The sequence below is a fragment of the Quercus robur genome, chromosome 2 (genome assembly GCF_932294415.1).
Source record: "Quercus robur chromosome 2, dhQueRobu3.1, whole genome shotgun sequence".
NCBI classification, from domain to species: Eukaryota; Viridiplantae; Streptophyta; class Magnoliopsida; order Fagales; family Fagaceae; genus Quercus; species Quercus robur.
Window position 1 is genome coordinate 2,607,228 of NC_065535.1, and position 26,062 is coordinate 2,633,289.

General features: G+C 32.3%; 2 pseudogenes; both read left to right on the forward strand.

The window, feature by feature from the left end:
- The first annotated feature begins 6,473 nt into the window (after nucleotides 1–6,473).
- Nucleotides 6,474–10,796, forward strand: LOC126716178 (O-fucosyltransferase 7-like; annotated as a pseudogene).
- Nucleotides 10,797–14,570: 3,774 nt separating this feature from the next.
- On the forward strand, nucleotides 14,571–24,258 carry LOC126709357 (thylakoid lumenal 29 kDa protein, chloroplastic-like; annotated as a pseudogene).
- Nucleotides 24,259–26,062: the final 1,804 nt, after the last annotated feature.

Consider the following 26,062-nt stretch of genomic DNA (forward strand, 5'->3'; position numbering starts at 1 on the left):
AAATCAAAAGAATAGACTTCTCAGGGTGGGTTATCAAGATTGAATTAAATACAAATGAGACCTCAAATGAACACAAGACATACATTCGGGGTATATCTCGCTAGTTAGTCTAGTTTTAAGTCGAAGGATAGGGGAGAACAATCTTTAATCACTGGTTTTAGCTTCTTGGATTTCTTTAATAACTAGTTTTAGCTTATTACAACAAAGTTGTTATTGTAAAAATTTGATATTAATTCTTTTACAAGCTATTGCAATGACAAACATGAAATTGCAATGAATATATCATTACAATAACTTGATATAAATTATTTCATAATCTATTGTAATAACAAAATGAAATAATTATCTATTACAATGAAAATATTACTGCAATAATTTAATCCGACTTATTTTGGTCATTTATTTGCAATTTATTGTAATAAAATTCATGAAATAATAGCCTATAACTACAACATATTTAAAATATTAAATTGTTTATTGAAACAATATATGTATTATTGCATCAAAATTATCAATAAAATATTTGAAATTTATCACTACTACTGTAAGGTGGCAACATCCATAGAGAATATCATCTACAAACTCACTCTTGTTCAAGAACCAATCAGTATTGCTAGAGTAGCGACTATCAATATAGTCAAGGATACTAACTCTATTATTCCATTAAAGTGTGTCAAGATGAAAACGATAGATTCGTTTTCTTCCCAGCTACAAAGTTACAAAAATAGCGTTCCTTCCCACAACAACATGCCCTACTCATCTAGTTTCCACATTGCCAATAGAAGGATTTGCAAGACACTCCACATATCCCATTTAACATTGCAAACTTCAAATAATGTAGACCTTTTGACATCCAATTTCTTAACAATGCTTCAAAGCACATAAATCATGTCATCAATCATAAATGCCTGGGTTTCAAGTTTTCCGCACATCATTAGATTAGCCTGCCTTAGAAGTTCTTCAAATTGTTCATCTAAAAGTATAAATTTGTTTAACATGGGAAAATTAAAAGAATAGACTTCTGAGGGTGGGTTATCAAGATTGAATTAAATACAAATAGGACCTCAAATGATTAGAAGACATACCTTTGAGGTATATCTCGCCAGTTAGTCCAGTTTTAAGTCAGAGGATAGGGGAGAGCAATCTTTAATCACTAGTTTTAGCTCCTTGGGTTTCTTTTGTTGGAGACCAAATAAATAGAAGATTCGAAACATCAATCTCATACAAATTATTGCTTCACTTATCTGAGAAGTATACATACATCTACTATGCTTCAAATGACTGATCATCGACAATGAACATGAATTTTCATGAATAAATTGCAAATGATCCATGGAAATGGGTCTCCAAATTGGTTTGAGGAGTAAGGGAATGGCTTAAGGGAAATTAGAATCAATATTTTATGCAATATTGCGATTGCTTAACTAGATGGGTGTTCGATAGCTAATAAGAATAAGAATTGCCAGTGGGCTGATTTGGGGGAAGCCTAAAAAGGAAAATTAGGAAATGGGTAGAAATTTGATTCAATTCAACCCTAGTAAGTCGTTTCTTTAGCCAAAACTCACCGTTTTGGGCTTTTGGGATATTTTTTTATTTGTGCTCGAAACTACAGTTTGATACTTTGGAGTTTGGAGTAAGTTTGACATTTCTACACATGTGGGGGCTTATTTGGTCTTCACAAGTATATAGCTTTTTTTTTTTTTTTTTTAGAATCTTCCAGATATACAGCTAAATAACTATAGATTGTAGGGATGGCAATGGGACAAGGTGGAGTCGAAGATGGGGTCTTTGCCCCCGTCCCTTATGATTTTGTCTTGCCCCATCCTTACTCCGTCCCACATAACAGGGAAAATTTTCTAGCCTCATCCTCACTCATTGGGGCCCCGCGAAGCCTGCCTTACCCTGTAAAACTCTACTTTTTATTAATTTGCCTCACAACTATTACAATTTTTTTAATAAAACTTGTTTCATTAATAAAATTATTCTTGAAATTACAACTAAATTTATTTCATCAAATCAAACTAAGTTTTAGCAAAAACTGAATAATATCATCCAAGTGTTTAATAAGACAATATCACAACAAAATCAAAAATCTCATAATAAAACACATAACAAAATAGAGCCAAAGATCCACGTTGGGTAGGATAAAATAAACTAATATTGATATGTTTGTTTAAATAGTAGGGTTTTAAAGTATGAAAAATTTACAATTATAACTCTTATCAAACAATGCGGCTTAGTTTAATCAAATTCCTCAGAATATCATTGTTTTTAGGGGAAATTGCACTTTATCCACCTGTGGTTTGACATGTTTTAAAAGTGTCCATCCGTGGCTTAAAAGTTATCACTAAACTCATTTGAGGTGACCTCCATTAGACATCCGTTACCCACCTCTGCCATTTCCGTTAAAAAATCCCCTTTATTATATAAGCCACAATAGAAACAGAATTAGAAGCAACATATTAAAGAACGACTTCTCTCTCACCATCTTAGAAATCAAATCTTCAAACCCAAATCCCATATAGTGACCCGAATCTTGTTCAATCAACACAATAATTGGTTCCCTCTTTTTTTTTGATAAAATAATTGGTTCCCTCTTGATGTATATACTACCAACAATATACATCAAATCTTGCCGTTAAAAAAAAAAAAAAAAAAAAAAAAAAAAAAAACTAGTTTAGGTAACAAACCTAGATAGCAAGGGAAAACAAAAAGGAACCCATGTTTTTTTTTTTGTTTGATTGGAAGGAACCCAGAAGATTCTCCATCTTCTTTTGAAGCCATAGATAAAACAAATATGCCAAATCCTAAAAACTCACAATAGGAAAAATTAAACCAACCTAGAAATCTATTACACTTGCAACCCCATTAACCCACAAATCCATTGAACCCAAAAAATTTGAACCCACCAACCATAAGGATATTTAAACCAACCCAGAAAATTCGAACCCACAAATCCATTAACTCCAGAAAATTTGAATCCATTGATCCATCGCTCTCCGTTGCTTCGATCTCAGCCAATCTAGACAATTAGGTTGCTCTGCTGCTTAGCCGATCTCACAATTTCGTTTTTCTTGTTTCTTTGTTTTTGCTTCCCGGTTTGGGGTTTTGGGCGGTGGCTAACAGCGGTGGTGGTGTTGGAGGTGGTAGTTTGGTAAGGCTATGATTTGATGGTTTAGTGAGTTGGCTGTGGTGTTGGATTTGCTAGATTGCTGGGTTTTTTTTTTTTTTTTTTTTTTTTTTTTTTTTTTTTTTTGCAGATATATTTTTTACTTGCAAATCTAGGTTTCTTTTAGAGAACCCAGCAAAAGAGAGAGGGTTAGAGTTTTAGAGAGAGAAAACCTAGGGTAAAGATAGAATCCAGCAAATTGGTGGATACCTTTTATCCTTAATTTTTGTATTCAATTAATTTTATTTTGTGATTGTTCTATGAAGAATTAAGTAGTCAGTTTTTGGATTTAGTAGTGGAAGGCTAGTGAATCTATGGGTGTATGTTCACATGGATTTGTGGCTGTAGGTGTATTGGTTTTCTTGTCATTGTAAAAGTATGTTTGGCAATTGCAGTGGGCATTGGGTAAGAATGTTAAACGCACCATTCCATATACATTTTTGGGTTCTGATTTTAGCTCATTCAACCCAGAAAATGAGCACCCCACTTTGTAATGGAGATTATTAACTCAAATTTGTAAAATTACTTTATGGTTTGAAAAATTTCTTTGTATACCCTCTTTTGTAAAACTTTGTGCTAATTATGTATGTGAAAAATGATGAAACAAATTTTACCTTGACTTGCTTTTTGATATTTTTCTTTTATGTTTTATGTGAAGAAGAAGAAGGAGAGAAAAGAGGAAAGATACATAAAATATAATGAAAAAGACACATTTACCCCTATTTTTAAGCAACCAGTTGATGATTTATTGCTAGATTTTTTTTTTTTTGGGGGGGGGGGGGGAATTGGTGTTTGAGTCTGCTATAATACTTGTTAATGGTGGATTGAGTCTAGTAGAGTTAGTTATTAGGTGTACATATTGATACAAAGCAGTCATGCATCTTTCATGTTTTTCACTCCTTTAGATTTGAAGTTGGTTAGTGCTAGAGAGATTTTGGATTACGACAAGCTATGGAAGCGTTCATCAAAAAGCAAATTTAAGTCCTACATAGAGACTAGTGCTAATTATACACATAAAAAAAATCGTTTGATCTTGTTAAAGATATATTAGACATATTAGTCCAATGTAATAGGTCCAAACCCACTCCTATTTGTACTAGTAGTTTAGGGTTTAATTGCCTATAAATACTCATGTTAGGGTTCATTGTAATACAAGTTATTGTACTACACTCTTATATAATAAAGATGTAGCCCGTAAGGGATTCCTCCATGGATGTAGGTCGATAAGGTTGAACCACGTAACCCTCGTGTTCTTGATGTTCCTATTATATGCTTCCCCTTCCGCATTTACTCTAGCATATACAACATGGTATAACACATCGCATTAATAATAATATATTTTAACATGATATCAAAACCAAACTTCATTCTTGGCATAAAAAAAAACATCTCTAGCGATCAAAAAAAGATGATCACGTGCACACCACCATTTGAAGAGTTAAGTCACACATGCTTGACTGTTGGATTTAGACTCCACAGCATCTCGCAGCTACCATGGCTCTGTGTTGTGTCAAAATCCAACAACCAAGCAAGCCGTGACTTAACTTTTCAGATCTGTGCAAATCCAAGCTTCGCCTGATGAAACCAACACCACAGACATGCTCCACGACCTCCCGCGACAAAAACCCAGGAACTCGGCCCCCAATGGCAGCCTCACGTGCCACCACGCACCGCTAATAGCTCTGGAACATCCCCACACATCGCCATGATTTCTTCATGTGCAACTCATCCATCGGCCACACGTGTTGCCCTATCGGCCATGTCAATCGTCGATCTGCCTACGAAAGAAATTTGGCTTTCAACCATTGAAGCATGCGCCTCCATGGGCTGCCTAGTTTTCTGGCTTCTCCTCCACGCGCTGGTGGTCATCGCACGCTCCTGCCACGCGCTAAAGAACTCCTGTTGATGTCATTTGACGTCATCACTCCACATTAGCATGCCACGTCATCAACCACGCAAGCCCTAGTACACGATAGTGACACATCATAGGATTAGCGACTCTACTTCCCGATCTGTGACCCGACCCAAAAACCTGAAACCGACCTAGACCATGTATCCGTTGACTTTGACTTTTTGCATTAACCTTTGACCAAAAGTCAAAATTTCTAAAAGGGCCTATCTTGCTTAGTTTTTCGCCTAGATTCCAATTTTGGACTCTGTTTCTTCATTTGAAGCTCCAAAATTGGTCAATTGGCACATTCTTCATTGTGGTTTCTTCAAAGGCATTCTTCAAGTCATCTCCAAGTGATCTTCTCATACTTATTCAACCTAAAGCCTTCATTGAGCTTCCACCTTGAGTTCGAGGAAGAGTGTTAGAGATATATTAGACATATTAGCCCAATGTAATAGGCCCAAGTCCACTCATACTTGTACTAGTAGTCTAGGGTTTAATCGCCTATATATACTCATGTTAGGGTTCATTGTAATACAGATTATTGTACTACACTCTTACATAATAATGATGTAGCTCTTAAAGAATTCCTTCGTGGATGTAGGTCAATAAGGCTGATATCAATGTTAAGGTTTAGTCACCTATATCTACTCATGTTAGGGTTTATTGTAACACAGGTTATTGTACTATATTCTTATATAATAAAGATGTAGCTTTTAAAGGATTCCTTCGTGGATGTAGGTCAATAAGGTTGATATCAATGTGTACTTAAACTTTTTTTCACTTATTACTATTATTGTTTATCCAGCTCGAGGAGAGTCGTGAGGTTACCTTCTAGTGCATACAAATGGTGGGCTTAACCAGATGCGTTTTGGGGTGTGTATTACGCTCTCTCTGTCTCGTGTGATAAGCTTGATAGTAATATGTGTGTATATGTATCATGTTTGTTATTGGTTATTATATCATCTTTTTGAATTGCATGTGTTCTAGTAATTTGGGTTTCCGTCTTTGATTGGTGCAAAGTTGTGGAAGTGGGTAAAATTGGGATACAACAAACAGTCCCCGTCTAATTTATTGTAATGTCGTTCTAAGTTCCCATTTGCTTTTACGTCTTTTGCAGGCAATGAAATGACGGAGCACGAAATCCTTTTGTACTATTTCCAATTAATATGTTGGATAAACGTGATTTTTGATTGCTAGTTGCTTATTCTATGAGTATCAACCTCAACTTTCAACGTTTTGGGGTTGTGTCCCTAAGCTCAATGAGGCCAATTTAACACCAAATTCAATAGAGATACTGATTTTTATACTTGTTCAAGAACCGAATCAACTTTTTTATGTTGCACTAAGTCATGATGTTGTGCAGTACAGACGTCAAATTCCTCTCAAAAAGCAATCTAACGTCGATGGGAAATGGCTGTCAAGCATTTAGGCAGAAACTTAGGTGATTGGGCCTTCTGTGGTGATGCTTATTCAGTGCTTAGATGTGAATGAAAAATGAGCGCCCCCCACCCTTTTTTGTTCTTCTCCTCCCATTCTCTTATACATTCACAGGGACTATACTCGCAAACATGTCTCTAATTAAAAGACACACACAAGCACATTCAAACATACTTACGCAGTTAATGCATTAATAAGTGTCGAAGCTTTTAGTGTTTTCAAACTAAACATGACATTCAAAAATAATGATATATCTTATGTGAGAGATGACATGGACCTAGATTACCTATATGCTTCTTGAATGCAATGTTGTAAATATGCTGCTGCAATGTTTGCCAACTATAAACCTGTCATGTTGATATAATGCATCAAACTTCTGTGCTTTTTACCTGCTCTAGGACTAAAAACACACTTCGTTTAATTATGAGAAATCCACTTGTTGTGGTCCTCCTTTCACCTGTTCTCTTTCTATTCTTTGTATTAATTCCAAAACATTCTACCCAAACATTGATAGTTATAGAATGTGGTGAATAACTTATATGGCTACTTATTGGAGCTAAGTTACTCATTCTGAAATTGCAGATATGTGACATGGTGGCTGTAGCGCGTATCATAAATGCCACTCTTGTAATTCCTGAACTTGATAAGAAGTCATTTTGGTAGGAAATTCCCCCCAAACCCCTTCCCCCCCATTTTTTTTTTCTTTCTAAGTCATGTTTTATACTAATGATGCAATACTTTTTATTTGTTCAATTTGCAGTCACTTTTCAGATGTTTTTGATGAAGAAAATTTTATTAATGTTCTGGCCAATGATGTAAGAGTTGTAAAAAAGCTTCCTAAGGAATTGGCTACTGCGTCTAAATCAAAGAAAGAGTTCAGAAGTTGGTCTGGCGTAGAATACTATGAGGAGGAGATTACTAACTCCTGGTTAAATCATCAGGTATGTTTATTTGACTGCTTCTGGTCCATGCATTTGTTGGTTTTCTTTTTCTAAATTCAGCATCTTATTATTTACCTATCTCTTCAGTTTTTTTCCCCTTTAATGCTATCTTATTATATTATATTTCTTTTCAGATTATTCAAGCTTCCAAATCTGATTCTCGCTTAGCAAATAACTATTCACCTCTAGACATTCAGAAACTGCGCTGCCGTGCCTGTTATGAAGCCCTTCGTTTTGCACCTCGAATTGAAGCAATGGGAAAAGTAATCTCTCCGAAATGCTCATCTGATTTTTGGTGTGGTGTGGCTTTATCTCCACTGTGTCCTACGCAGTGACCATTATTTATATATATTTTTCTCTATGATGTAGTTGTTGGTTGATCGGATGAGATCCCATGGCCCTTACATTGCTCTGCATTTACGGTTTGAGAAGGACATGCTTGCCTTTAGTGGCTGCATTTATGGTTTGAGAAGGACATGCTTGCCTTTAGTGGCTGCACACAGGAGCTGTCTCCAGCTGAAGCTGAGGAACTAAGGATATTAAGGAATGAAAGGCTTACTCTTGCTGTCCTGAACAATCAGTTAATTTTTCTGAATTCATATATAGAACAATCCTTTATCTACATGATTCCAACATATATTTTTTCTAATATATATGGTCATGTTATTCTGTCCTTGTAGAAATAACAATGATAACTGGAAAATAAAGGACATTGATTCTAAGGAACAAAGATCCAAAGGCGAATGCCCCTTAACTCCTAAAGAGGTTGGATTTTTTCTCTCTGCTCTTGGGTACCCATCAAACACTCCTATATACATTGCTGCTGGAGAAGCATATGGGGGTGATTCTCATACGGCTTATCTGCTATCCCGCTATCCCTATATAATGAGCAAGGTATGAAGCTGCCTTGTTAAACTTGATTCTTTGCTTGATATTCTCATATTAAGGTTTAAGGAATAATGTCAATTGTCCTGTTACGAAATAAACCATATATGCAGATTAGTTCTATACACCATATTAGCTGGATCCATGGTTCACTTTCTTATGTTAATGGTATCTCAAATTTGTTGGAGAGACTGAAGTAACCCTCACAAAATATCAGAGAATATGTAAAAAATAGACTACTGCTATAATACTATTGGCCTAGCTTACTTGAATCACTAAGTGAGAGGCACGAACACTTCAAAACCCCCGGCAAGTCTAACACATGTTTGTGTTGGACAAGTCAAGGGCACTCTTGCATGCTTGTCCTCATTGTGTTGGAGGATTTTTTTTATCCGGTTAAAACAATTTCTTTGATTCTATATATAAAATAAATAAATAAAAAATCCTTTGATTTTTTAAAGATTTATATCTGTTAATTAATTGTCATATTTCCATCATTTCAGTGTCTTAATTTTTCAAGAATGGCTATGTCACTTTGTTCCGTGTTGTGTAATGTCAGTGTCTATGTTTGTACTTCTTAGATCACTAATAAACCAAACTCAACTTTTGGAGAGTTTAAGTTTAAAATCATGCTCTTTATATTCAATTATTAATAATTCTCTCTCTCTCTCTCTCATATACACAGCTAGTAAATTGTTAGAAAATATATATTATTGTTGAATTTTGTTTGCTTTTCTTATTTTTGTATATCTTTTTTTTGTATGTTGGGGGGGGGGGGGTGGGGGGGGGGTGGGGAATGGTTGGGGGTGCTAATTAAGGACCCGAGGGAAAAAAACAAACAAAAAAGAAAGAAAGAAAGATTAACATCTTGTGATCACTTTGCAGGAAAAGTTGGCAACTGTTGAGGAGCTTCAGCCTTTTATCAATCATGGCTCTCAACTTGCTGCAGCGATGTATTTATTCCATCATACTCTGGGAACATGGGAAAAGTAGTTGAAGGCCATCGTCGTTTTCTTGGACATAGGAAAACAATAGTTCCTCTCAGGCAAGACAGTTTCTTTTTTGGAGTTAGTCTAGGATTACATAACTTTCTATCTTCTATGCCCATCAATTGCTATATAATTAATTGTGGTTCTTGTTCTTCTCTTTGTCCATCAGGAAAACTATTGTTCGTCTGTTTGAAAAACTTGAGAATGCAACTCTGAAAGAAAGGAAAAAAATTTCAAGTCAAATTATTGATGCACATAAAAAGTGGTATGTACTAGGTTTTATAATTATCAGTGGCTACATATTAGACAATGGATTTACTATTTGTTCTTTTGGTTGTATATCATGATCCTTGACTGCCAATCCATGGTTCTCCTTAGGGGATCAGTCTAAGAACCCTTTTGATACATCTTACATATATTTCATTAGCAATTTCCTACCCCTCTCTCAAGTGGAACTTGCATATGCAAGTCATTACCTGGTGTGGTTAAGAGCAGAAGCCTGGGGACACTCGTATTCAAGTCATTCCCATTCTTTTTCCCCCATCCTCTTTAAACTGCTGTTACTGTGATTATGGAAGAATATAATTTTGGAGATTCGTTGGATTTAAGTGGAGAACTAGATGGATTTTTTTTTCATATGTTTGGTTGAGTGATTAGTGTGATTAATAGGCTAGTGTCACACCATTCCTATAAGCCTGCTGGAGGGATAAGACTATAGATCTTGCGCTCCCAACTGAAGAGCAGCATTCACCAGTGGTAGGGGGGGCTACCAGAATATATTTTGGCCCACAGGAAACCGGGGAATTCTTCTTTGGTGCCCCCTCTTCCCTTTTCTTCTGATGTTTGACACTATGTAGGAGAAATATTTTCCATTTTCTAGATAGTTTATGTTATGATAAATCATATGCACCCGGCTTTACATAATGTGTCTTTTGTTTGTTAAATTGGTTGCACAGGCAAGGGTCACCGAGGAAGAGAAAAGGCCCCATTTCTGGAACACGGGGCATGGACAGATTCCGTTCTGAAGAATCCTTTTACACAGACCCTAAACCAGAGTGTTTATGTCAGAGGGAAACACCAAATGTGAACACCTCTCACATTATCAGGTAGATCAGATTGTGCAGAACAATCTTTCTTCAAAATGATTCCTATGCTGATGCAGTGGTGGCACATTGCGATCCATATAATTTGTTGGAGAAATACAAGCTGGTGGTAGTGCTTCCATTATACGCATAGGGATTCGGCGTGTATATCCCGGGCGTAAAGAAAGCTGGGGGGCGATATTGTAAAATACAGATAAAGAGAACAATTGCATTAGGGTGCACAGCAGGGACTGATCACCAAAGACAGGCCCTTCAAAGCACCATTTTTTTGCTTGGAGTTCGCCAGGTTATTAAAAAAGAAAAGAGTTGCATAGAAAATTCATTGAGATACCATACTTTGTTTCTGCTTTGTTAGGAATAAAGTACACTTTTCATGTATGTAGTATTTTATTCGTAGGCATTGAACGCAATAAAGAATTAGATTTTTCCTTTATTTACTTTGCAGTCATTCCTGGCACTCAACTCATTTTGTAGTGTTTGTTTCTTTTTAGGCCGTAAGGTCTGGTTTCTCAAAAAAAAAACTCATTATGGTTTGTATTTTAGCCTGAGTTTTACTGCAATACTTCGGGGGCTAAAGGGAAACAATAATGCTAATAACACTATTTTTCATTAATTGGTAAAGTGGAAAGTTGTGTTTGAAATAACAATATTTTTATATAGATTCACTGTTAAAACATTTTTATCATATATCCACCAGAATTCACAACAGGATTCCTCAATATTTATTAAAAAAAGAAGTGAAAAGTTTTATCACTTGACTGATTGAAGGGAAAATGTAGGATTAGATTAGGGTGGGTCTCTGCCGCTGCCTCCTGAAAGGTTTTTGCATTTTTTTTCACCATTTATATGATGATTCAAAAAATTGATAAAAAAATTTAAATTACATATTATTTATATAAATGGAAAATATGTTATTAAAAAGACTTTTTTTAATATATCATAATCGGTTGACTAATTTGAACTTATTTAAGGATATTTTTTTTTTAAAAATGTACACCTCCATTCTAAGGAACACATGTAACATGTAATATTAAGTTTAAATCATTATATATGTTTAGATTTGTAGTATTTTTTTTTCTTTCCAAATATAAGTATAATGTTTATATTATTGAAACTTGAATTTTAAGGTAATCTTTTAAATTGATTGAAGGCCAATTAGTTCAAAATGGACTGAAGTGGGCCGAGATGGATGAAATGACCAAATTGGGCCAACTAAGTGGATTGAATGATCTCTTTTTTAAAATTTGGCAAGCCCAGTGGATTGAATGAGATTGAATTGGACCTTAAGTTGACCAAAATGTTATGCTAATGTAGTTTAAAAGGAACCTAGCAACAATAAATGTTAGGACTTCAACTTTTAAATATTATATATGGATGATTTAATAAATCATGTGATTAGAACAAATTTGAATTGTCTTGACAGTGCTGTTGGAGGTTTTTCTGAATTAGTTGAGGAAAAATTTTTGAATTATGAAATTTATTGACTCAGAAAGATTAGGTTGGATTTATATATATGAGATGGGTTCAAGTTACATATTTTTAAAACCATTGGATTTAAGTAGATTCAACAGTTAAAAACAGACCCTCATTAATGCTAATATTCTAATTAATCTCATTTATTATCCCTTATTTAATACATTCCATACATATTTCTAAACCCAAAAAAAAAAATTTATGGTTGATTTTCTCTCTCCACTACATGTCTCTTTCTCTTTATCTTTGCACGTTTCTCTCTCTATCTCCTCCACGCCTTTTCCAAGGTCGCCGGTAGCAACAAAAAAAAAAAAAAAAAAACACTTAACATTTTCTCCAGTTGAACTGAAACAATGATTATTACTGAGATTTTATTTTTCTTTTCATTGTTTAATATGTTCTCTAGTTATGCTAAACTAGCTTGAATCCCCAGTAATCTTCACAGAAAGATGGCCCTTGAATTTTTTCAAAGAACTTAACATTAGCTTAAAATATATATATATATATATATATATAATCACATCAAAGTTATTAGAGTCTCCAAATTAAAATTTTGCTATATAGTCTCCAAATGAAAATTTTGTATTCACTATTTCTTTAATTAGTTCTAACCACAACACTTTCCTTCATCAATATCTTTTGTCTCCTGTGATATTTTCTTTTTATGATATCTTCGGCCAACCATGCCACTCTCTTATGGTCATCAAAGTTGTTGTCGACAATCCACTATTCATCGTTGTCCATTGTTATTGTCAATGTTTGTCTTACATGCATATCCAATTTAAGATCATGGCATTTCAATTCATGTCAAGCTCATGGTAAATGACAACTATTAATTAATGATGGATGGGGGCCAAAAGATGACTATTGTGGCTAGAGGACAATGCACCAGTGACTAGAGGATACCAACAAAAGAAGGGTGGCTCAAGGATTGCATATGCATGTAAGACAAACATTGACAATAACAATGAACAACGACGAATAGTGGATTGTCGGCAACAACTCCGATGACCATAAGAGAGTGGCATGGTTGGCCGAAGATATCATAAAAAGAAAATGTCACAGGAGACAAAAGATATTGATAAAGAAAAATGTTGTGGTTAGTACTAATTAAAGAAATAGAGAATACAAAATTTTCATTTGGAGACTGTAATAACTTTGATGTGATTATATAGTTTTTTTTTTTTTTTTTTATATATATATTTTATTTTATATAAGCTAATGTTAAGTTCTTTGAAAAAATTCAAGGGCCTTCTTTCTGTGATGATTACTAGGGATTCAAGTCAGTCTAGCATAACTAGAGAACATAATAAACAATGAAAAGAAAAATAAAATCTCAGTAATAATCATTGCTTCAGTTCAACTGGAGAACATGTTAAGTGCTTTTTTTTTGGTTACTGTCGGCAACTTGGCCGTGGAGGTGGAAAAGCCGTGGAGGAGATAGAGAGAGAAACATGCAAAGATAAAGAGAAAGAGACATGCAGTGGAGAGAGAAAATCAACCGTATAAATTTTTTTGGGTTTAGAAATATGTATGGAATGTATTAAATAAAATATAATAAATTAAATTAATTAGAATATTAGCATTAATGAGAGTTTTTTTTTTTAACTGTTGGATTTACTTAAATTCAATGGTTTAAAAAAGGTGTAACTTGAACCCATATCTCTCTCTCTCTCTCTCTCTATATATATATATATATTAAATGTAGATTTTAGATAGTTCATTGTCGGTTATTCATGGAGGGCGTTGGAGTCTGTAGCCAAATTATTTCTGGGTGAAAAGCGGGTCAGTCATAAATGTGGATAAAAATACAATTATACCTAGACAAATTGAAGTTTTAAAAAATACTACTCCCTCCGTCCCAATTTGTTTGTCCTGTTTAAAAAGTCAAATTTTTTAAGGGAATATCATTCATTGTCTTGTCTGCTTTATAAAAATGTATAAGTTTACAAAATTACCCTTAATTAAATTTATCAACTTTTTAAAAAAAGAGTTATTCTTAATGAGGCAACTAAAAAGGTGCCCCAATTAAATTGATTTTTTTAAATATTAGTTAGTTTTCTTTTCAAATAGTTTTGAAAATAAAGTAGAGGTATAATAGGAACATTAGTAAACTAATAATTTTTATTTTTAGAAACAGGACAATATTTTGAGACATCCTACTAAAATGGAATAGAGGACAAACAAACTGGGACGGAAGTAGTAATACATATAAACTCTGCATAAAACAGAACTTAATCTGTGAGTTTTTAAAGCTAAAAAGAGCTTTACAAGGAAATACTAAAATTTGAAACTTCTAGAAAAGCTCTATAAAATTCAGAGTCTGAATTTTATAAGTTAATAGCTATAAAACACTATTTCACAGGTAAAGTTTTAGGGGGTATTTGGTACATGTATTTGAAAACATGTGTTTTGTTATTTGAAAACATGTGTGAAAATATGTGTGAGTAAAAAAGTGTATAAAAATATGTGTAATGTTGTTTAAAAACTGAAAACATGTGTTTAAACAAGTCTACCAAACAGGTCTTTAGTTTCTACCGCAATGTCATAGAGAGAAAACGATAAAAAATTTCGTGATCCTACATAGATGTTGTCGGCTAAGTTGGACAACAAAGATAGGACAACGCGTATCATGAACTCACTTGCGCTATCCACACAAACAAACTTTAACTAACGAAAAACCCATTCACGTATATTATAAAACTGTGCCTAGAAGCTAGAATTGTCTCAGAAGATCAGATTAGAAATAAAGGCAAAATGGGGGTCTCATTTCTCTCAACTATCTCTCCTTTGCTTCCACCTGTTCCTGTCCCATCTCTCACCACAACTACAACCAACAGATTCCCATCTTATGCAGTGAGTTTTCCATGCCTATCTGAAAGTGATTGTTTATAAAACAGAAAGTAATTACCACATTGTTTTTCAGTGTGTTTGAGTTTATTATTCCATCATTTGCATTTATATGAGAAATGGGTTACAGTTTATCATATATTGTTGTTACATAGCTATGTCAAGTGTGTGTTTGTGTGTCAAATTGTTCGATACCACAATTGTGCTTGCTTACCTTAATTGTAAAGAAATATCAGGTTACAGTTCGTTGTAATAAAATGGAAATTGATGCTACTGCTGAAGATGAGGATCGGATTTGTCGAAGGGACATTCTTAAATGTGCTGGTGTTACCATTGGCATGGTGAGAGCATTGCTTCTGTACTTAAATCATAAATTCTGTTTTACCAGTTTCACTTTTTTGGCTCTGGTTTTTGAAATAGTGGTAATTGAATGAACTTTGTCTATTTGATTACTCATTTCAAGTAACACTCAAAAAATATAAGCTTTTTGATTTAATGTACCCAATTATTGGTTGAGTGAAAATTTTCATCTTTCATTGAATGAAAGCTTAACAAAAGAGAGCATTAAGAGAATGAAAATTATCTATGATACTTACATAGTTACATGGTTGTGGATTGCAGCCTGCACGAATTAGTTCAATTAGTTGGCCTCATGGGAAACCCCCATGAGGTCTCCAGTTCGAGTCTCGGGATCACCCAATATATGTGTATATGGAGTTTACCTAAGGGTGGTTATACGAAGTGCCCCTGATTTGAAGAGGTTTTAATCACAAAAAATAAAAATTGTGGATTGCATGAAGTACGCCACCTTGCTAAAATGGTTAAATTGACCATTTTCAAATGTTATAAGACGTGGTGTTACTAGTGTCTTCACAAGATCTTCTATTTTTCACATGAGGGAGGGGGGATTCAAATCCAAGTTCTCCAAATAGAGGGACTGGAAAATGCCACTAAACCACAAGGCTCTTGGCAAGTTCACAGGATGTTTAGTTGTGCTAAGCCAGCAAACTCTGGTAAATTATTCCATAAAGCCGGCTTGAGGCCACTTACTTTCACTGCTAATCAATATATTACTAAAAGCTGAAGCGTAGCATTTAATGCTGCTGCGTTCACGTTGAGCCACGTCAACGTCCACGTCATCATCTTTTTTTTTTTTTTTTTTTCCATTTTCTTATAATTATTTATAATTTTTATTTATTTCATATTTACACTTCTCCAACTTTTCTTCCTCCCTTACCTTTTCATCTCCCCACTACTTCTCTAACCTTTCTCCTTCTCTCATTCTCTCACCTTCTCATCTCCCCACTACTCTCTACATTAATATCATTCTTCATCTTTCCCTTCATCTTCCTCTATTTTTGTCTCTTCTTATTCACACTTTTTTACTATATATTTGTCACTATCTCATTCATTCCATGCATAGTTTTTCCTTACAAAAAAAAGGTTCTCTCTCTCTTTCTCTCTCTCTCTCTCTCTCTCTCTCTCACACACACACACACACACACAATTTTTGAGTGGATTTTTATTTTTTATTTTTCTTGCATCTTCGCTTTAGGTTGATAATTTTTTATATTCTTTAATCTACTTTAGGTTAATGCGATTCAGTTCTCTCTCTCTCTCTCTCTCTCTCTCTCTCTCTTTGATTGTTAAATGTTATCCTATTGCATTATAAAGGATTAAATATAAAAATATAATATTATTCTAATACATAGCATGATTTGGATAATTTAATTTGGTAGCAACTGTAATTTGATAGCATGATTTTTATAGTGCTCAATTTAGATGTTAAACTATGAGACTTTAATCATTTTTGTTTATTTTTTAATCCTTTGTGGTAGACAAAGTACTCTATAATGCAATTTGTTTAGAGAAAAGCAAAGGTTGGCTAAACAAAAGTTATTGGATGAGAGACAAATTTTATCTTTCGCAATTTTACTTTAATTATTATTATTATTATTTTTATAACAATGCATATATAAAAATTTAATTCTTAGATTTTGCTAATAATTGATTATTTGATAATATGTTTTGGGTGGACGAAATTACAATTTCCGCAAAGAAAATAACCTTAGTAGATTATAAATAACAATTTTTTTTCCTAATTGGTTCAATTAATCATAGTTAAGTTTTATTAATTTTTTTAGTTACTTTTTTCAGTGTTTTGGATTGTAGGCAGAAAAATTAAGTTTGAGAAAGTTTGTTTAAAACTAAAAGAATAATTTCTAAATTTTATTTTCTTTTTAATGATTCACAAAATGTTATAAATAACTTTTATTAAAAAATAAATATTTTCATTAAATTGCCATTTGAATTTTTGAGAAAAATTGTATTTTTTTTTTCATTTTAGTACGACAAAAATTATTAAATTTATGATTTATGATTGTTTCTATATTACATTTATGATTATTCTTATAATGAATAAAAATATAATTATAAAATACATTACTCTTTATTAAATTAGTTTAAATTGTATAAAAAAAATTTAATAAAACTACCATAAAAATAATTATCATGCGCAACGCGCAGGTTTGTGGCTAATCTATATATATATATAAAACCGAAACCTTTGGAGCTCCCACAATTTTCCACGTCATCACTATTTTCTTTTTCTTTTTATTTTAGATTCTTTTTATTTTTGGTTCAATTTTCCACGTCATTACTATTTTCTTTTTCTTTTTCTTTTTATTTTGGATTCTTTTTATTTTTGGTTTTATATCTTATCAAGTATTACAATAGTTTAGTTTAAATAAAATTCTATTAGATATATGTTTCAAAAGCTTGAAAATAGCCTTTGGAGCTCCCACAATTTTCCACGTCATCACTATTTTCTTTTTCTTTTTCTTTTTATTTTAGATTCTTTTTATTTTTGGTTTTATATCTTATCAAGTATTACAATAGTTTAGTTTAAATAAAATTCTATTAGATATATGTTTCAAAAGCTTGAAAATTCTATTTCAACTAAAATTCTATAACAAAAATTTTCACAAATATAAACTTCTGCCAAGGTCGAAACCCTTCATACTCACTCAAATTTTCACAAAGAAAACACACATATCAAATTAAAGCCATAGCAGGAAGCAAGTTGATTCTTCAACGAGAACAAATCCTGTAGTACAAAGGCCACCCAATTGCTTTTAGTTTTGAACTCGATTGTCTTATTAACAACATAGTCTATGAATTGCAGTGATGGACAGCCGTCCACAAATAACATCCACGCAAGGGCTTGATGTTCTTCTTAATTATCTCATATAATTCTAGGAATTATTTTATTTAATTTTTTTTGGAATTAATATATTTAGATGGTTGGCATAGCAGACAACGTAAAAACAATTTTCTGTCATTTATGTTGCCTTCTGCATAACCCTAAATCAATGTTGAAATGTTGTGTTTTACAACCATTTGATCTTGGTAACCAAACCTTGCACCTATGATTGTTTATGATTATTTTTGTTCATTGTTTGTAGTTTAAACCCATTAAAACTTATTGGCTGATGGTATTTCATGGTTTTTTTTTCCCTTTACTTTTACTTTCAAGGTTGCTAGGAACACAACCTAACATGTGATTTTTTTTCATTGTTTAAAGTTTAGACCCATTAAAATTTAAAACTAATTACTTTATAGGTTCATGTACTTTTTTCTTCTTCTTATTTTTCTCTTTTGAATAGTCATATATTTTGTGTTAGTTTTTGCAATATTTGAACATGTTTAGCAGATTTCAACAACTATACCATGTATTATTCTTTTGAAGGTAATCAATTTTTCTTTTATATTTCTCTATTATAAAATCATATATATATATATATATATATAGTTTTGTTTCAATAATTTATAGGATGTAAATCTTATGATTCCTTAATATTTTTTGGCCTTTTGGAAGTTTTAACATCTGACTTTTTGAGTTATATTTTTGTAATATCCAAAACTCTCTGGAAAATTTCAATAATTATAACCATGAATTATTATTTTGAGTGTAACAAATTTTTCTCTTATATTTCTCTGTTGTGTAGTCACACACACATATATTTTTATAATTTTTAAGCTCTTAATCTTTTGATTCTTTTCAATAGTTATAAGTTTATAGTCATGAACTATTCTTTAATATTTTTCGTAAGTCATTGCACGTTCAAACAATGACTTCTTTATCAAATTGTAACACAAATTGAAGTTATACAAGAGCAATTCATGCAATAATATAGTTTCTTAATCAATTTAAAATTTTATAAAATCAATTTAGTTTACCACATAAATAGGTAGGTTCCCGTGCATAGCACGGGTTGGCGACTAGTTTACTAAATTCTAACAAGAAGAATGAAACTTTCTCTATAATATTTTAGAAATTTCACTCAATTCAATAAAGCCTTATCCTTTAATGAATTGCAGTTGGAAAAAAATGACATTACCCAAAACAATGGTGATTCTAATAGCTTTCAACTATCTGAATACTCTTCTCTTGGTTGAATCATGTATTTGCACAAACACAAAAACACATACTTAAGTAGATATACAAAACTTTGACCTAGAATGATGTTTTGATGAGTTTCTGACAATAGTGATTTCCTTTTAGGAACTAATGGCAAGCTCAGGATTGTTTGTTGAAAAAGCTAGTGCCGCTGATTTGATACAACGGAGACAGCGCTCTGAATTTCTTTGTGAGTTCATCAAACACTACTTTTCATGCTGAAATGAGCTACTGATCCATGTTCACATCTTCTTCTTTACAGCAAGTCTCAAGGGGACACTTTTTACGGCTATAAATGTAAGCCCTGCTAAGATGTAATTATGTTTATTTAGGTATACTTTACAATTCGAATGTATTTATAGATTTAAGATGACGCTGTCATAATACCTTTTTAGAATTTTATCACTTGTTATATCTGTTGTTGTGTCAGGGAAATGTTGAGCTTATTCCATCCTTATTAACTTTGGCACTGAATGATGCAATGACTTATGATAAGGTCAGAAAAAATCCTTAGTTCTTTACATGGATGCTGGATAAGTCCTTTACAAATAAAAGAGGAAAGGACAGTACTGATGTAATTCTGATAAATTTGTAGGCTACAAAATCTGGGGGAGCAAATGGATCCATACGCTTCAGGTACAACTTACTGCACTATCTATTTTATGTCAAAGTATAAACCTTTAGACTTCTGCCTCCTGTAATCTTAAAGTAAAATGCGGTGTGGATACTTCCTATATGCAAGCTTAAACTAGTATAAGTATGATTTCCCACTGAAGAGTCGGAAATATATGGTCTCTTGAAACCTGCCTGTTAGCTGAAAATATACACTGTTTTTTACTGCTTACTCTTTGTCATTTCTGGAGCCTCTTAAGTGCCAATCCACTGATTTACCCAGTTATTGAAGTCTCAAGGCTTTTAGAGTTGAGATGTGATGCGGATGGAAAGCCTTATTCATTTATTTTTAAAAGGTGGATATAAGTTGTTAAAGGAAATTTTAAACACTTATGGATTCTTTGTTATTTTTATGACTTTACCATTCTAAATTTTCCTTTTATTCACTTTAAGTGTTATTGGTTTAGCTTCTTGAAAAATTACATTAATTTTATTCTCCACTTTTTTCTTGCCTGAAGTTCAGAGTTAAGTAGGCCTGAAAACAAGGGGATTTCTGCTGCTTTGAATTTGTTAGATGAAGCAAAGAAAGAGATAGATTCATATTCCAAGGGTGGACCCATTTCCTATGCAGATCTCATCCAATATGCAGGTTCTACATTCTAAATATCTACAAGTTTGAACTATGAACCATAGTCGTGAAGATCGACATACCATGTATTAGTTGTACAGTGTCCTGTAGAATGAACAATAAAATAGGTTTTTGAACATTTATTCATTCTTTCTGTCTAGCATGAGCTGATATGAAGAATGCAGTCTGCATGTGTGTGGATGCTCCTGACTCAGATACCTTCATTTGATGTAGCACAAGGTGTCCTCAAGTCCACATTTCTAGCTTCTGCCATTCGTAAATGTGGTGGGAATGAGGAGAAAGGGAGATTGGTATACACTGCATATGGTTCAAGTGGGCAGGTCTGTTTCTCAATTCTTGCTGTGTCATTGCTGGTGTACTCAATGTCATCCATAACATCGTGCACTACATATTGCTCAAAGCTATGGCGACACTCTTGAAATTCAGTTGCTTTTTCCAGATACCCTCAACATCAGATTGAAGTCCTCAAACAATTACTAACGACATTTTTTAAGCTTTAACCAGATACTATGCATTCATGGCCTATTTTCAGCCTTATGAAGTGGTTAATATTCCAGCCAAAAAAAAGAAAAAGGAAAAAAAAAAAAAAAGCTGTGTTGACACTAATGAAAATCTGTTTATTTTTTTAATTTTTGTAAATTTGAAAGTGTTTTATTTTTGGTTTATTGACTTATAAGTTTCTATTTCAGTAAGTGTGTAATAGCAATACTTTTTCAATCACTCTGATTTTTTCAAGATGGAAGACACAATCTGACTTGCACTTATTAATTAGAATGAAAGAATGTTCAATTTTTGTGTCTGTTCAGTATAACGAAGAAGTCTGCACAGCTAGGATGCAAGCCACGGCTTTGTTCACTGATTGACTTGCCATATTATTACACATCAAGCTAACTTACTGCCACTCTCTCTCTCTCTCTCTCTCAACCCTAAGTCGGTAATGGGCTTGTTGGAATTTTCTCCTACTCTTTCAATATCTTAAATTTTTTCTGAAATGTTTGTTCTTGGTTGTAATTGATTTAATTGGTTAGGTAAAAGCAATCATCATGGCTCAATTATAATTGACAAATCGGACATTTAGTAGAAAATATTGGACCTGTATTTGATGCTATTATACAAATGTTATTGGGTACAGTGGGGCTTGTTTGACAAGCAATTTGGAAGGGCAGACACTCAAGAACCAGATCCAGAAGGGAGGGTTCCCCTATGAGTGAACGCAAGTGTGAAGGAAATGAAAGACAAGTTCATAGCTATTGGCTTTGGTCCTCGCCAGGTATTTTTTCAACTATACTACTTTTTGCTGCTGCAATTGTATTTCAGGTTTTAATTTCTTTACCAAATAATTATTTGTACTTATTACTTGTGACCCAAAATATAGCACCTCAAAAATGCAACCACAGCCAAATGTATTAAATTCAAATTGAGAGTAAGATGCTTTGCTGATTTCATGATGTAAGCTATGTTGGAACCCAAACCTACTACTACTACTACTTGTAGGGATTTTCATCTTCTATGGAACAAATTGTTGTTTGTTCCATGTTAAGACTCATATTTTGGATGCATTGTACTTTCTTTTTAATACAAACTAGCCGCGAATTTACGCGTTGCACATGATAATTATTTTTATGGTGGTTTTATTACATTTTTTTTTACAATTTAAACTAATCTAATAATGAGTAATGTATTTCGTAATTATATTTTTATTTATTATAGGAACAATCATAAATGTAATATAGGAACAATCCAAAACACCAAAAAAACGTAAACTAAAAAAAATTAATAAAACTTAACAATGATTAATTGAACTAATATTAGGATAAAATTTTGTTTTTGATAATCTATTAAGGTTATTTTCTTTGTAGAAATTATAATTTCGGCCACCCAAAACATATTATAAAATAAACAATTATTAGCAAAATCTAAGAATTAAATTTATATACATGCATTGTTATAAAATAATAATAATTAAATTAAAATTGCAAAAGTTAAAAATTTGTCACCTATCCGATTATTTTCATTTGGCTAACCTTTGCTTTTCTTTAAATGAATGGCATTATAGAATACTTCTAATACAACTATTAAGAGTATTTTGTCCACCACAAAGGATTAGAAAATAAACAAAAATTAGTAAAATCTCATAGTCTAACATCTAAATTGAGCACTATAAAAAATATGATATGTAACAGAATAAATACCAAATTATCCAAATCATGCTATGTAATAGAATAATATTATATTTTTATATGCTATATTTAATTCTTTAGAATGCAATAGGATAACATTTAACAATCAAAGAGAATAATTTTAAAAAAAAAAAAAAAAAACAACAACAACAACAATTTAAAAAACAAAACTAAATCGCATTAACCCAAAATAGAGTTTTAAAGAATATAAAAAATTATCAACCTAAAGTAGAGATACAAGAAAAATAAAATAAAAAATCCACCAAAAAATTTAGAAAGAGAGAGAGAGAGAAAGAGAACCATTTTTTTTGTGAGGGAAAACTATGCATAGAATAGAAGAGATAGTGACAAATTTATAGTAAAAGGGTGTGAATAAGAAAAGACAAAAATAAAGGAAGATGAAGGGAAAAAGGAAGAATGATATTAATGTAGAGGGTAGTGGGGGAGATGAAAAGGTAAGGGAGGGAGAAAGATTGTAGAAGTAGTGGGGAGATGAAATGGTAAGGGAGAGAGAAAGGTTGGAGAAGTGTAAATATTAAAAAAAATAAATGTTAAAACAATTATAGGAAAATTGGAAAAAAAAAAAAAACAAAACAAAACAAAACAAAACCCTAAAACTGAAAATTGTAAAAACCATTTTAAAATTGTTGGACAAATTTTTTTTTTTTTAAAATGACATGGCAGCTGATGTGGCGCAACGTGAGAATAGCAACATTAAACGTTACACTTTAACTTTTAGTAATATATAGATGATATTAGTATAACCTTTCCTTTCAATAAACAAATCAAATGGCAAAGCGCAGTCAAGGGCTGAAAATGAAACATATAACAAAAATAAAATTTGGGTATCTTTATATTCAAGCTAAAGAAACCTTGAGTAAGTCTGTTCCATTTGATAGTCATTAGTATTCACTAATGTTTGTTTTGTTGTTTGTCCAGTTAGCTGTGATGTCTGCATTCTTGGGTCCAGATCAGGCTACCACTGAGGCATTATTGGCCACCGATCCAGATGTTTCTCGATGGGTTCAGAAATATCAACGTAGCCGAGAAACAATATCTGAGACAGATTATGAGGCTAGTAACATTTTCTTAACACGCCTTACCAAAAGGGCAATATAAAGGACTTAACTTTATGCTGTTAATTTATTTATCTTGATTATAACTTAGAAGAAAAATCAAAACATTTTATACCATATTTATTGTGCCATTGCCAAAATAGATCTATCAACTTTTTGTTTGAAATTGAGCATGATTGATGTAACTTCTTACTTCCCATGAATGCAAATTGTTTCTCTTTCAGGTTGATCTGATCACCACTCTCACAAAATTAAGTAGCTTGGGTCAGCAAATCAACTACGAGGCATATACTTATCCTGTTCAAAGAGTTGATTTGAGCAAACTCAAATTATAGAGGAAGTAAATAGCCTTTGCCAAGCAGCAGCAGCACTACAGAGAGGGGGCTTATTTCTTGGAACAATTTAATGCTAAAACAACTGGTAGCTTTCAGTTTTTATGGTGACCATTTTGCAGAATGGTTGTTTTTGAGATAAATGACACTTTATAATGAGGTATTTTATACAAATAAAAAAAATCAATGAATCAATTGTTCAATCCAAATGTGTCATTTTAAATAAACAAAAGCAAAGAAAAAGGATGGCATAACAAAGTTCTTTTTTCTTTTTTCTTTTTTCTTTTTTATAATCAAGAGATCTTTTTTATTGAAATAAGCTGGTGTAAACCAAAAAACACAGTATAGACAAGAACAGCCACTATATGTTCATAATTGCGTTGAGTAAGGGACTTGGGACCAATTTCTCTTACACAAAAAAGGAATGCATTTGTATATTTGTCTGATGGTAAATACTAAATAGTAATCATCATTGAATGGATAGTATAAGCATCTTTTGTCCATTTGAAGTCTTACATATGACATAAAGAAAATTAGAGTTGCAACTGGTTTGCTAATTTCTGTTTGGTAAAGGATATATTAAACAGTTTTTAAAAGATAGGAAGGTAAAATTCTAAGGCTATTACACCATGCAAAATGTGAATCACCGGTTTAAAAGGTGGGTGTTCATAATCAAGCCTCCTTCTTAATGGTATTCCTTGTCTAAACAAACAATTACATATTCTTGCATATCTCAACAAGCAATGACAATTTGAAAGTGAAATATGTGTTGTCTATAACCAGCAGTAGCCCATTTTAGAGAGAGAGGGAAAAAGAGAAAGAAGAAGAAAAAAAGGAAGAAGGGGGCTAAGAAAGAGATGAGTCACAGGATTAAAAAAATAATCATTTGGGACGCACCTGCAATCGCGTCCAGGCTACACGCCGCGTCCCCTAATGTCCAACCAAATTGCCAGACCTATGCTTCCCAAACCATAAATACCAAAGGAACCACACCTAAGCTTTACAAAAAAAAAAAATAAAAAAATAAAAAAAATAAAAAAAATAAAAAAATCACATCAAACTAAACCAAAAAAATTCTATTATATTAAGTGTTAATACAACAAAACATGTATAGTAGTATTAGACAAAATATCGCATCTACAAGTTAAAATTGTTGCAATTGTAACTTTTAAATTACTGCATCAACAATAATAAGTTGCAAAAATTTATAATTTTCAGTTGCAATACAAGCTTTAATATATTAGGAAAAATTATTGCAATAACTTAAAATGAAAAAAATTGTTGCAATAAATTGATACCAATTATTTTTGTAATATATTGCAATGAAAATTTCAAACTATTAGCTTATTGCAACAAAGTTGTTATTGTAAAAATTTGATATTAATTCTTTTACAATCTATTGCAATGACAAACATGAAACTGCAATGAACATATCATTACAATAACTTGGTATAAATTATTTCATAATCTATTATAATGACAAAATGAAATAATTATCTATTACAATGAAAATATTATTGCAATAATTTAATCTGACTTAATTTGGTCAATTATTTGCAATTTATTGTAATAAAATTCATGAAATAATAGCCTATACCTACAACATATTCAAAATAGCAAATTATCGCAACAATATATGTATCATTGCATCAAAATTATCAATAAAATATTTGGAATTTATTGCAACAAAATTTTTTGTTGCACAAACCTATTACCTAAAATTTTATTGCAATACCTTATATCAACTATTGCAATGATTCTAACGTCATTGAAAAGATTTTTTCCATTGCAATAACCATTTTTTCTTGTATTGTCTTAAAATTACCTCTCATGCTTTTTTTCTCTACTAACAGCCTTCATACAATGACCAATAAATAAAAAACCTGATGCTCATCCTTAAGAACTTTAATTGCCACATCTTGATTAAGATAGCTACCTTTATACATGTATCTATCCACATCAATCCAATCATTCTTTTATGGTAAATAAAGAAAACCAGTTTCTATATAGGAA